The sequence below is a fragment of the Amyelois transitella genome, chromosome 3 (assembly GCF_032362555.1).
Source record: "Amyelois transitella isolate CPQ chromosome 3, ilAmyTran1.1, whole genome shotgun sequence".
Classification (NCBI taxonomy): Eukaryota; Metazoa; Arthropoda; class Insecta; order Lepidoptera; family Pyralidae; genus Amyelois; species Amyelois transitella.
In genome coordinates, this window is record NC_083506.1 from 12,857,706 (window position 1) to 12,873,141 (window position 15,436).

At 37.0% G+C, this 15,436-nt stretch overlaps 1 long non-coding RNA gene across 1 annotated transcript; it reads right to left on the reverse strand.

Annotated features, from left to right (window-relative positions):
- LOC106132971 (uncharacterized) lies at positions 1–5,458 on the reverse strand. Its single transcript, XR_009657471.1, has 3 exons — positions 5,251–5,458; positions 1,544–1,796; positions 1–137 (listed from the first exon to the last, which is right to left on the reverse strand). It is a non-coding gene; the product is annotated as an uncharacterized LOC106132971 (long non-coding RNA).
- Between the last annotated feature and the right edge of the window lie 9,978 nt (positions 5,459–15,436).

Consider the following 15,436-nt stretch of genomic DNA (forward strand, 5'->3'; position numbering starts at 1 on the left):
CTCATGTTTCTTCTCTTTCAGGTAATGGATGAACCAAAGAACGAAATGCCATCCTTTAGTGAGCAAAACGTAGAATATTATCCCGTATATAATTTTAAGGACGAAAACTTTAGTCGCCACTACGTAGAAGAAGTGTACTGTAACAATGAGAAATTAATTTTTAGTACAATTAAAAAACGCCTAAAACAACAAAATATGAAATCAAAAAACCAGACAAATATTATATAAAAAGAGAAAATTTTCTAGTAGTTTGGTGTGTTATAAGTACTACTGAATAATTACACCATTTAATTCATTCATTCATAATGATCACGTCCATGCGGAAATCGTGGCAAAGCGAGAGATCTGAATGGGTAATTATGGCTTAAGCTGGTTTTATATTAATTTGTTTGTAAAATCTTTATTGCACAAAGTTCTTGGAATTAAAAAAATCTACAACATACATACATACATATAGTCACGTCTATATCCCTTGCGGGGTAGACAGAGCCAACAGTCTTAAAAAGACTGATAGGCCACGTTCAGCTTTTTGGCTTGATGATAGAATCGAGTTTCAAATAGTGACAGGTTGTTAGCCCATCGCCTAAAAGATGAATCTCAAAAGTATTGGCCTGACCCTTAGTCGCTTTTTACGACATTCATGGGAAAGAGAAGGAGTGGTCCTTTTCTTTTTCCAATCGGTGCCGGAAACCACACGGCACTCTACAAAAAATCTTCAATGGCGGACTTATCCCAATTGGGATTTCTTCCAGTCAACCAAATTAAAATGGATTATTATTTTTTAATTTATATATTTTTAATCGGGCACCTAACCAAGTCGATCACCGACCCCCTCACCGACTTTACGTTATCACCGATTTATCCAAATCCTGAATAGTATAATAAGGCGTACCCCCAGCTTATATAATGCAGCTAGAACAAACGCGAGGATATTTACGAATGTGGCGACATCTCTACGTCACACGCCATCAGCCAATCACAGCGAAGAACGCTACGCCATCATCCAATAGCAACGAAGATTCGAAATCGTGCTATTAAAGTTTTACTGTCACACGGTTCCCCAGGCATCACACATAGTCTAGCAGAAGATCTCCACTTATGGTGGCGGTCGAGCCTGAGCCATACAATAAAACTGCATCCAAAAGAAAATAAAATATATTACTACTAGCTGTTGCCCGCGACTTCGTCCGTGTAAATTTCGAATTTTTCCTCGTAAACTTATTTGCAGGCAAACTCATGCTTTGATTTCATTCAAATGACGACAACTTTTTTTAGGGAACCGATTTTGATGAAACAAACTTTAAATGTTTTTCTGAGTTAAAATAAAGTAATTGGTGGAAGTTTTAAGTAAAAGTACTTTCGGAGATAAGCGTGATCATACATACAGACAGACAGAGAGGCAAAAAATTAAAAAATAATTTTTTTCATATTTTTTATCTTTTATTCATTCTAAGTGTCCCTCTATCCATTTCAGGCAAAAATACTAAATGTACAGACAAAATATTTTTACTGTTTTATTATATGTATAGAATAATGCACCTACCTACTTCAAAATTTAAGGAAACCAGCCATCCAATCTGTTACAGAACTAGGGATGGGCTGCTCAAATTTTTCGTGATAATAGTGATGTGAATGTTCATCATTATTGTGACTCGGCCATGCGTTTGGCACGTGTTTCGAAATGGCCAATGCCCACGCCATGATGACCAGAATTTTCACACTGGCAATTACCAGGGCTATGCCTAGAACTAACTTGTATAGTCCCAATTTGGTCGCCAGCAATATTGCTAGGTTGGCTGCAACAAAACAGTTTGTTTTACATTTTGTGCCGTGTGGTTCCAGGTACCAATAGAAAAAAGAATAGGACCACTCCATCTCTTTCCAATGGATGTCGTAAAAGGCGACTAAGGGGTCGGCTTATAAACTTGGGATTCTTCTTTTAGGCGATGGGCGAGCAACCTGTCACTATTTGAATCTCAATTCTATCTTAAAGCCAAATAGCTGAACGTGGCCTATCAGTCTTTTCAAGACTGTTGGCTCTGTCTACCCCGCAAGGGATATAGACGTGATCGTATGTATGTATGCATCCTCATCACTCTGGAGTGGAGCCTGGGGGTATGCATATGACAGTAAATCCTGGATTGGGTGACTCAGGTTTTTTTTACGAAGCGACTCCCATCTGACCTCCGCAACCTTTGCAGAGGAATCTAACCCTTATTGTAAAATATTATACCGATTCTAATGGTATTTGGCCATTTTTTAAACAACCACTTCTAACATTAGATAAATACCTACCATATTTTTTTTTTATTACTCATACTTGACACATTTCCAAACTATCCAGCCATATTTAATTTAAATCTATGGATACTAAAAGTAAATACATATTCAATACTCCTATCGTTCTTGCAAAATCATTCTGCAAGAAAGCAGAAATAATGTTAGAAATCTGAAATGTCCTTACTTCTTAGGTGTTAAAGACTAATCCTGGATTTCCTATCTTTTGATGTCGATTTCATTAAATGAACACCTATTTCCATTTGCTGCCCGTAGACTTCAATGACTGATTTGCAATAGACTGACTAATATACAGCCAAACGTGACATTTTAGTCAAGGAATTATGGAAGAAATCCTCTCTTAGTGCTAACCAAAACTTCCGTTAATTTTACCAGAACGCTGATTCCGCTCGCGAGAACAAATAAAACCTATCTCAGAAAAAAAAATCATTGAAAATACCTTAATTCAATTTATTTTTATCTGCACCAACAAATAAGAATGAATTGAATTGGTATTTTCAACATTTTTTTTCTGAAACGTTGAGCAGACAGGACTTTTTATCTGCGATACATTCACCGCTAAAACGGACTCTTACATTTGTGTACATAATTTTTTATAAGAGTAAACGTCAAGCCGACTAATTTCTCGATGACTTATCATAGGCCGATTATTATAATCTGTGCGGCCATAAGACGACCGTTTGAAACACGATATCTGTAGAATAGAAAATATTTATTTTTAAAATTGTATACAAAGTATCATTTATTGTCGTCACATCACTTTGATCTAATTATAACTACTACCGCTTCCAAAGCGCATGTGTAGAAGAAACGGCGGAACAAACTATACGGCAGCATTTTCACCGGACGGACGCGGCGGAACAAACTACACTGCAGCATTTTCACCAGACGTCCATTTACAAATAAAGATCTCTTAAATCGTGGACGAATGCACATTGTCTACATTAAAAATATGAATGAATATAAAACTATAAACCACTTTTTTAATAGAGGTCTATGTCACGATGGCGACTACTCAGCATTATTGTGTTTTTTCTCATCTTCTGGACGTCCCTGCAAATGGAGCGTAATCCTTTCCTTTGAAATTTACAATTTCAATTCGAGATCTTACGGCTACTTTGGACTATATTTATATCTATAGGAAAAGCGTTGTTACAATATTTTTATTAAGTTACTACAAAACAAGGAAGTTCTGAGATTGATTGAAGATTAGTTGAGAAATAGCTGAACGTGGCCTATAAGTCTTTTCAACACTGTTGGCTCTGTCTACCCCGCAAGGGATATAGACATGACTGTATGTATGTATGTAAGTTGAAAAAATGATTGACTTAATCAAACTCTTGCGTTACTATATAACAAACAATATAAGAATAGGTAGGTGGATGTCGCAAAAGATGATATGCGAGCCAATGGACTGAAATCCGAGGACGCCGAAAACCTGACCAAGTGGAGAGAGAGAAGTCGGAAGGTGGACCCCGGGCCCCGAAATACCTCTGTGGAGGGTGCGACAGACATGAGAGAGATTCTGCATGCAAGCGCTAACATTCTGCATGTATGTTTCTTAAGAGTAAGGGATAAATTAACAAGAAATTTCCAATGGTCGAGCAGTACCCGGGTTTAACTGCGGACAATATATAATAATTGTTTTACTCGTGAACATAAAATCAAAAAAAAAACTAACCGAGGTAACAGAGGATAACATAAATAACACTTCTTTTTCAGCATGTATATGACTTACTCTTCTACTTTGCTTTGGAAGCGTTAGTAGTTATAATTAGATTTAAGTGATGTGACGTCAATAAGTGATACCTTGTATCCAATTTTGTACATAAATCTATTCTGTTCTATTCTTAGGCATACATAATAAACACGTCTTTATCCCTCGCGGAGTAGACAGAGCTCACAGTCATTTCAAGACTGATCGGCCACGTTCACCTGTTTGGCTTAATGATAGAACGGAATAGAAATATAATAGAATGATAGTGATATCACTATCACTATTAGTTAGTGTTAGATAGTGATATCACTGTTATACACATATAGTTCTGTTTTAGTGCCCCCTATTACTATTGGGAAATAATGAGAGAGTACTTGGATAACACCATCAATTTAATGATGGTAAAAAAACCGTCATTCACACCTACCCGCCAAATAACAGATTGGGAGTGAAAACATATGCAATAAATATATGCAAACCCCTTTTTTCCTTTTTTTTCAAATAAATAACCCTGTGCCGTGTGGTTCCCGGCACCAATAGAAAAAAGAATAGGACCTCTCCATCTCTTCCTCATGGATGTCGTAGAAGGCGACTAAGGGATAGGCTTATAAACTTGGGATTCTTCTTTTAGGCGACAAGCTAGCAACCTGTCACTATTTGAATCTCAATTCAAGCCAAACAGCTGAACTTGGCCTATCAGTCATTTTAAGACTGTTGGCTCTGTCTACCCCGCAAGGGATATAGGCGTGATTATATGTATGTATGTTATTCTGAGGTATTAACAAGTTGCTAACAAAACCATCGCTAACAGTAAGAATCCCTAGATTCTATTTTTTTTCCTGCACGTGAGAAGTAGCAGCTAACATACCCTATTTTTTTAAATATCGCTAACAGCACATCGTGAAAACAGTGTTAATTCTATTACAGGGTTATAATAAAATACATATAATCACGTCTATATCCCTTGCGGGGTAGACAGAGCTAACAGTCTTGTAAAGACTGATAGGCCACGTTCAGCTATTTGGCTTTAAGATAGAATTGAGATTCTAATAGTGACGGGTTGCTAGCCCATCGCCTTCGAAGAATTTCAAGTGTATAAGCCTACCCCTTAGTCGCCTTTCACGACATCCATGGAAGAGTGACGGAGTGGTCCTATTCTTTTTTCTATTTGGTGCCGGGAACCATACGGCACAATAAACGGTTATAATAAATTAAGAAAAAAATTATATACTTACTGAGCAAAGCGTATTTCCCTTTGCCTCGTGCCGTCTCTATTTCTGTCACTTCGTTATCACTAACAGCCTCCACGAAACACAACGTGACCAAAATAAAAAATAAACCTTCAAAATTCATTTTGAACACAAATGTTATTCCGATAGTGTTGTTACTCGGTCGATAGATCCACAAAAACAATTATCGATTAATAATTTTTCTGACAGCACTCTCCAGAGGCTGAATACAAAATGACAGATAATTTTGTCATGTTACCGCGGTCACAGTGTGGTCAGAATGTGTTAATGAAACGATAAGTGACGTGAAAGCGCCTATGTGAATTATTGCATTAACAGTTAAGCCTTATGTACCTATTTGTTATTGGAGAAATTGTTTATATAGAAAATCTTCTCGTTTTAAGTGGAATATTACAATATCTTAATGTAAATAAGTTAAAAAAAAACTGAAAAGAAAACTGTAAATTTTTCATATTTAGCCAATACTTTATATATTTTCGTCACCGTGGAAGTAAGCTGATATAATCTATTAATTTGTAAAAACAAGCCACAAATTATTTTAATCACATTCAAAATTTGCTGAAACCTGCTCATAACCATATTATTATTATCCTGGCTCTGTAATGGAGCCAGAGGTCAACAGTCAGAGGAAATCGCGAAGCCATGATCCATGGTAACAAATCCAGCTACCTAAATGTGTAGGTTTTCTCCCGACATAAGATCTGAATTACCGAAACCTCCTCTCTCTCTCTCTATCTTGCATATTTGTTTCTTCATCCCTCTTTCCCAGTTGCACCCTCCACCATTGTGGAGTTCAGGGCCCTGGGGTCGGCTGTCCTACATTTGTCTTTCTGCTTTGTCCGGTAAGCGGCGTCTTCAGTATTCAGGTCATTGCCACACATATCTCCTTTATCCAAGTCAAGGCAGATTTTCTTCAGCCTGCCCCTTGCCTCGGCCAGCTGAGGCCAGACTAGCCGATTCAGGATCCAGTACCAGCGTAGACGGTGTTCTTTAATTTTTGTTCGCCATATTAACATACATACATAAAATCACGTCTATATCTCTTGCGGGGTAGACAGAGCCAAAAGTCTCGAAGACTGATAGGCCACGTTCAGCTGTTTGGCTTTATGATTGAATTGAGATTCAAATAGTGACAGGTTGCTAGCCCATCGCATAAAAGAAGAATCCCAAGTTTATAAGCCTTAGTCATCTTTTACGACATCCATAGGAATGAGACGGAGTGGTGCTATCCTTTTTTTATTGGTGCCGGGAACCTACTGCAAATACGAGATTTTAAAGCGCAGTCGTTTCGCGAAATTATCGCATATTAGCGCAGCATTTTCGTCTAGCAAATCCTACGTCTGTGCAAAATGATCTCAATTTCGCTACAGACTATTAAGTTCTCAAACTAATAACGGAAAATTACTTGGAACGTGTGGACAATCATCGTTAAATTTGGAAATAATGAGCACATCGCGTTTACGAGGCAGACGATATGGTTGAATTTAGTGATGGGCGGGGTGTGTCGATTATCGATTATATTTGAAATGTGTAATATAAATTTTTAGGATCATTTGATTTTATTAAAGATTTCCATTGACATATGTATATAGTACTTAGTACATTTTGGTTAAACAGTAAATAAACTGAAAATAAAAGTTTTTTGGCGAAAAGGCGACGGGCTAGCAACCTGTCACTATTTGAATCTCAATTCTATCATTAAGCCAAATAGCTGAACGTGGCCATTTAGTCTTTTCAAGATTGCTGGCTCTGTCTACCCCGCAAGGGAAATAGACGTGACGATATGTATGTATGTATGTATAAAAGTTTTTTTTTTTAAATCTATAATATTACTGAGTGACTGACTGACAAACATCTTACAGCCGAAACTGCTGGGCACAGGTCGCTGAAATTCGGCACGTTAGTTTACTAGACACATTTAGGTGAACACTAAAATATGATTTACCGAAATTCCTGCGGGAATGGGAATCATTTGATTTATTTTAAAAATAAAAATATGAAGTACTACCTTTTTATATATTTCCCACATTGTATACTTTTATACATACATACATATAATCACATCTATATGCCTTGCGGGGTAGACAGAGCCAAAAGTCTTGAAAAGACTGATAGGCCACGTTCAGCTGTTTGGCTTTATGATGGTATTGAGATTCGAATAATGACAGGTTGCTAGCCCAACGCCTAAAAGAAGAATCCCAAGTTTATAAGCCTATCCCTCAGTCGCCTTTTACGACATCCATGGGAACGAGATGGAGTGGTCCTATTCTTTTTTTTATTGGAGTCGGGAACCACACGGCACATATAAACTTTTATATCATCTTGATAGGTCCTAACTAATACTCAGATAAATGTAAAATCATTTCGAATAACAGAGTAGGATCTGTCCATTTGAAATTAAAATACATAATTAATAACTAAATTCACATTGTCATACTATAATACTCAGTTATCAATCAGAAGTTCCCTAAATTTCCTTAATCTTATTTTTCTGAATAATGGGAATCATTTGGCGAGTTTTAGAGTATGCATTTGAGGTTTGGGATTTGGTGCGAACTATCTGATCCAAAGGTCTCATATGCTATCGTGCTGTACCTTATAGTTATTAAAGACAGTATTATCGATATCATTATTATCATCGATACTTTCCCAACCCAAAGAAGATATTTGTTGGAATAATGTCCCTTCCTGTTTGATGGCAGATGAACTTCATCCAACGGACTAGTGATTAAGAATCAATAACATCTTCTTTTGTATAAACGCAAAGGTTACCGATACCATATTATCCACTAGCTATTGCCCGTGACTTCGTCCACGTGGTTTCTTTTTACGCAAAGTTAAGCTTAATTTAATCTTCCTTCCGCTTAACTTTATGTCTGTACCAAAGATTAAAACCAGTTCGGTGCTTTAGGCGTGACAACGGAACATACAGACAGAGTTACTTCCGCTGTTATATTATGAGAAAGGATCATGCCATGTGGTTCCCGGCACCAATAGAAAGAAGAATATGACCGCACCATTTCTTTGTCATATCTTAAAAGGCGACTAAAGGATAGACTTGTAAACTTGGGATTATTCTTTTAGGCGATGGGCTAGCACCTATCACTCTGTTGAATCTCAATTCGATCATTAAACCATACAGCTGAACGTGTTCTCCTAGTTTTTCCAAGCTGGCTCTGTTTACCCCGTAAGGCATAAAGACGTGTTCGTATGTATATAATATATCTATACTTACTTATTCTTCGGGAATTTCCAAATATCCTTTCGTACATATTATGTGTGTATGTAGGAAAGGATATTTGGAAATTCCCGAAGTACCAAAGTCCTGAGCAAATGCCAATAAATATGAAATTATATGGGGAATTCCACAATATCGGTATGGAAATATAATGAAACTACTCGTAACACGTGTATTTTACACGTGTAAGCAGTTAACCCTTTGGTGGTATTAAGAAATTTAATAGTTTATTGATATAGAAATTAATTTAAACGCCATTCCGAGGCGCCGCTATTATCGTTTGTGAAATTTCGAAAGCTATCGTTTTGCATTTTAATCGGGCTGCAAAAGAGGGGTGTTAGGTTTGAGTGTCCGACGATGTATGAATATAAATTCATGCATACATATAATCACGTCTATATCCCTAGCGGGGTAGACAGAGATAACAGTCTTGAAAAAACTGAAAAGTTACTCTCAGCTGTTTGGCTCAATGATAGAATTGAAATTCAAAAAGTGACAGGTTGCTAACCCATCGCCTAAAAGAAGAATCCCAAGTTCATAAGCCTATCTCTTAGTCGCCTTTTACGACATCAATGGGAATGAAATGGAGTGGTCCTATTCTTTTTTGATTGGTGTGGGGAACCATACGGCAAATATACCCATATGCGGCAAATAATATATTTCGTGCGACAAATATATATACATACATTAACTTTTTATCAAAAACTAGCTGTGCCCGCGACTCAGTCCGCGTGGAATAGTTAATTTGGGCACCATTGATGCCCGCAAGGGTGAATAATTTCCCCCTTTTTTTCACATTTTCCATTATTTCTTCGCTCTTAATAGTTGCAGCGTGATGTAATATAGCCTAAAACCTTCCTCGATAAATGGTCTATTCAACACAAAAATAATTCTTCATTTCGAACCAGTAGTTCCTAAGATTAGCGCGTTCAAATAAACAAACAAACTCTTCAGCTTTATAAATATTAGTATTAGTATAGATAAATAAACATAGTTTGTAGTTAGCCTACTCGGGCCGCTTTAAATAACCCGTGCCTTTGGGTTACTGGCGGAGGTAAGCAAAACAAAGCTGCCGCTAGAGATGTACTCACGGGACGCCATTTTATTTTCAAATTCAATTTTTTTTTTCATATTCAGAATTTTTGACAAGAGAAAGAGGATTGAGGAGAAATAAAGGAAAAGGTCATTGCGGTATATGGCCGCAGTAGCATATGAAGCATTACATCACGCTTTTTTTTGGTCACCTAATCAAATTCACATTCAAATTTTTTATTATTATAGAATACTTCATATCGCTTAATAATTGTCAAATCTTTTTGGTTTCACATCATTGGTTGACGTCAAATAAATTACTTAAAATTAAGTTTACTGCCGCTTCTAAGGCGTCAGTGTGTCAGTGAAAAAGCGGTAACAAACTGCACTGCAGCATTTTCTTCAACAACGTCAACTTCACAACTATCCAAACATGGAATACGAGTATAAAATGTGGACGAGAGAATACATTGTTCAGTTTCATTTATTTACATGAGATTTTAATAATACATACATATACATATATCACGTCTATATCCCTTCCGGGGTAGACAGAGCCAACAGTCTTGAAAAGACTGAATATCCACGTTCAGCTGTTTGGCTTTATGATAGAATTGAGATTCAAATAGTAACAGTTTGCTGGCCCATCGCCTAAAATAAGAATCCCAAGTTTAAAAGCCTATCCCTTAGTCGCCTCTTACGGCATCCACGTTAAATGAGATGGAGTGGTCCTATTCCTTTTTTGTATTGGTGCCGGGAACCACACGGCACAATATGTATGTTTGTATGTATGTTTACCACCGAATTTTCACCCGTATCTCCCAAACGGTGGAAGTATAATACTTATTGTTCACGGTGCCTTGCTTTAAGTTCTCATTAACCCGATAGGTAGTAGGGTTAAGTTAGTAATTGGCTTTACTCGCTTATTCCAAATTGCTCCTACCCCGCCGTGTGCTGAATGCTTTACGAAAATTTCTTTTAAACTTTCATTTATTGTGCCGTGTGTTTTGCCGACACTTTAAAATTGAACCACTAAATATCTTTTTAGATGGATGTTGTAAAAGGCGACTAAGGGATAGGCTTGTAAAATTTGGATTCCTCTTGTAGGCGATGGGGTAGCAACCTGTAACTTTTGAATCTCAATTCCACCGAGAAGCTATAAAGCTGAACGTGGCCTCTTAGTCTTTTCGAGACTGCTGACTCTGTCTACACCGCTATATACATATATGCATGTAAACGGTGCCGGTAAAAATGCGCGTGGCACAAAAAGGCACATGTTCGAATCCCACTTCGGCCGTGTACCAATGACTATTTTCAAACTTATGTACATTAGTTTGAATGCTAACCGCTGACTTTATTTATTTAAGGAAGTCACTTAGCGAGTCTTATAATAAAAAGCACTGAACGCCGATCTCGGCGCGGCTTTCTGTGCTCTGTAGAACGGAAAATCCTATCATAAACGACCAGCGACAAAACTTTTAATTTCACGCTGAACTTAACCCCACAAACAACGGCAAAATGGTTTACATTAATACAAACTTGTGTACTTTATGTCTAAACTGGTGTTATCGCACAACTTTAGTGCCGTGTGGTTCCCGGCATCAATACAAAAAAAGAATAGGACCACTCCATTTCTTTCCCATGGATGTCGTAAATGGCGACTAAGGGATAGGCTTATAAACTTGGGATTCTTCTTTTAGGCGATGGGCTAGCAACCTGTCACTATTTAAATCTTAATTCCATTATAACCTTACACCTGAACGTGGCCTTTCAGTCTTTTTAAGCCTGTTGGCTCTGTCTACCCCGCAAGGGATACAAACGTGACTATATGTATGTATGTAAATGTAGACACGCAGTAAGCATCCAAAGCCACATATTATAATTTTATCTGGAAGTTACAGATTAAATTTGGAATTTATGTAAATTCCAACTCTTAGAATATTCTCTTATTTAAGTACTTAAACAAACTGAAGCGGCCCAAAACGTTATTTAGCCAAACAATAGCTATTATTAGTATGCAAATCAACGGCTTGCATTTTGCCAGTTGTAAGAGACTGGTTCACAGTAGGCGAGTAAGTTGGCGAGTACTTTAGACGACTTTAATGTTTATAACCTTGTTGTTCATGGTCGTATTGAAAAGAGAAAATCGGTTAGTAATGAAATTTATATCATACATACAGTCTCTATCTACATTTCAAACACGACCGTGTACCGTTGTACCGTGTGGTTCCCGGAACCAATACAAAAAATTATAGGATCACTCCATCTCCTTCCCATGGATGTCGTAAAAGGCGACTAACAACTATGGGATGGCAACCTATCACTATTTGAATCTCAATTCTATCATTAAGCCAAATAGCTGAACGTGGCCATTCAGTCTTTTCAAGCCTGTTGCTCTGTCTACCTCGCAAGGGATATAGACGTGACCATATGTATGTATGTCAAACACGACTAATGTGAATATTTTCGTAGTCTTTCCTACGGATCTCACAGTGCCCCCTTGGCGTTAAATTTAATCTTTCTCAGCCTTTTCCGAGTGAAAATCTTGCTTATTTAGGGAGATACATTACTTTGCTTATCTTTACGAAGTCATACAGACAAGTTATTGAGCATCACTTCACTATTTCTAGATATAAAGTATTTTCTCTGACTGTATGTTTGTGCTCGTAGTCTTAGTAATCTGTGGACGGATTTTGTTCCTGTATCAAATGTTAGAGAGAGAGAGGTGTATATCTGTAAACATTACGCGTGCGGGTCTCTAGTAAAAACTTAAAAAAAAAATACACGGCAAATGTTAGATGTATTTCAAAAAGCGCGGGATAGTCGAAAATTCCAATTTTAAATTTGGAGCGATGTCGCCACAGTTTTTTTTTTTAATTTTATTGCAATACTCTTTTTCCTACCATATAATTTAAAACTACAGAATTACTTCCGTATTACTTGTGAACTAAACAGAGACTTTTTACTAGTTTAAAAGCGCGTTGCTTACAACCAAATGCGCAGTGCGAGTAACTAAATACCGAAATATACGTAGAAAAATTTACAATATTATATTAATTCGTATTATTGAGAAACACATCTACTTTTTTCTTTTAAAGAAGGTATAATTGGATTCGTTTTCGTAAACGCAGCGTTTGCTAAAGGCGAACGGGTTTTATTGAGTCATATTCTTTTGCCTAAAAATGTTTTTATTATATCGTAAAAAAATATATGATGGACGCGTTTTGTGAGATTTTTAAGACGCTTTAACCAACTGCTGGCAGGAGATTAATTTTTTTTTTTTTTAAATTTAAAATAGAATTACTTTCAGAATGGGATACAAAACGTAATTAGTTTTTTTTTCTACTGCAATAATTAAAAAATAATTCAAATTTAGAATATTTCCGTTTTTTTTTTTGACTTAACAATAAATATATAACAAACAAACGAACTGACCTTGTCATATCGTTAAAGAGCCCAATTAATTACAACATAAAGAAGCTCGTGTAAATGTCTCTGAGCATTAATCGCGGTAATTGTAGGAATTATCCTGACTTTGGCCAGTCTTTATCATGAGTCATCCACAACCCAGCAAAAAGAACATTAGGTCTCATCCCTTACACTCGCTCATATTACATACTTCTTGGGGATCCCTTGTTTGTACCGTGACTCCATTTTGGACAACATTATACAATTATATTTGTTTCAATACTCATTGACTCATTTCAACAACATATTATGTGCATACATACATACATAAAATCACGCCTCTTTCCCGGAGGGGTAGGCAGAGACTACCTCTTTCCACTTGCAACGATCTCTGCATATTACCTTCGCTTCATCCACATTCATAACTCTCTTCATGCAAGCTCGGCGGTTTCGGGTACTTTTGACCTGACCCTTACAGGACATAAATCGTTCATATAAAAGGTGTTAATACATTTTCTAAGCGGGTCCAACGCTCAGCCATCCGCCATCAAACTAAGAATAAACCTGTATCTTATACATACATAATACTAACGGAAAACTCTTACGGTGAGGGAAAACATTTTGAGGAAACCTGCACATTCAGGCAACTGGATGTGTAACCATGATCCAATATGAGTAAGGTTCCACAAAAGTTGCCCAGGTCATACGGGAGTCGCTTCGTGTAAAACCTGACTCACCCAATTCAGGATCCATGTGTTTACCCCGGGCTCCTCTCCAGATTGGTGAGGCAACCGGGACTATCTAAATCTTTGACTTTGTTTAAAGGAAGACTTAAAAATTTATATCTACACCAAAATTTTGTAAATTACTTAACTTTTTCGAAAACTACACTGTTTATTTGCGTCAATATTTTTACAAATTATTTATAAAATAGTTTTAGACTTATTATAAGTGAATTATTGTATTCTTTATGAGACAATAAATATCTATAAACCGGACTATAGTCAGGAAGAAGAAGATAATAGACTTTGATTTTACATACAGTACTTGGTTGACCGAGCGTTACTCGGTGGACGTCAGAAAATCCATAAAACAAAAAATCATAAAAGACACAAATATTGCTCGTTTAATAGTACAGGATATCTACATAAACGCCTCTTGCCAGTAGGGGTAGGCAGAGGCTACATCTTTCCACTTGACACGATCTCCTTCGCTTTAACCAAGTTACTAACTCTCATCATGCAAGCTCGCCGATTTCGGGTACTCTTGACCTGACCATTCGCCAGGATGTCCTTAATTTGATCAAGGTACGTTCGTCTGTGCCTTCCCACTCCAACCTTTCCATTCACACTATCCTTGTATATTTCATTTTACTGATATAAGGATGTGAAATCATTTTAATTAATCTTGACTATCAAAATTTATATTTCTAGATTTCAAGCCTAAATGACTTGAATTACCTTTAAAGGAATTTTTCTTCAACTGAACAGACACGGACTTGTCCAATTTTTCCCAAACTATTTTCATATTTTTGTGCCGTGATGACACGAAGGTATTGACAGGTATTAATGACTGAGCTTTGTCATTCGTTTATCGAGCTTTGGAGCTTTCGTATCTGAGAGTTTATGATAGAAAACATAGATATAATCACGTGTATACCCTTTGCGGGGTAGACATAGCCAACAATCTCGGAAAGGCTGTAAGGCCACGTTCAGCTGTAATGCTTAATGATGGAATTGAGATTGAAATAGTGACAGGTTACTTGCCCATCGCCTACTAGAAGAATCCCAAGTTTATTAGCCTTTCCCTATTTCAAAGTCGCCTTTAACGACATCCATGGGAAAGTTATGGAGTGGTTCTATTATTAAGTTCCGGGAACCACATGTCAGGGATGACGCGCTCGTACGTGGCGCCAAATTTGCGCTGGCAAAGTTGCGGGAAAAAGCTAGTCATTAAATATAAAACGCGTATTAAAAACAATGTGCCGTGTAGTTACCGGCACCAAATAGAAAAAAGAATAGAACCACTCCATTTACCTTCGCCTTTTACAACATCCACGGGAGAGTCATGACTCTCCCGTGGATGTCATAAAAGGCGACTAAGGGGTAGGCTTATAAACTTGGGATTCTTCTTTTAGGCGATGGACTAGCAACCCGTCACTAATAAAATCTCAATTCTATTTTAAGCTAAATAGCTGAACCTGGCCTATTAGTCTTTCCAAGACTGTTAGCTCTGTCCACCCCGCAAGGGATATAGACGTGATTATAAAAACTTGGGATTTTTCTTTTAGGCGATGGGTTAGCAACTCGTCACAAATAAAATCTCAATTCTATCTTAAGCTAAATAGCTGAACCTGGCCTATTAGTCTTTCCAAGACTGTTAGCTCTGTCCACCCCGCAAGGCATATAGACGTGATTATATGTATGTATGTATTTAAAAAAAAAACAATAAAAACTAAATAAATAAATAATTTAATTAACAATAAACTTAACA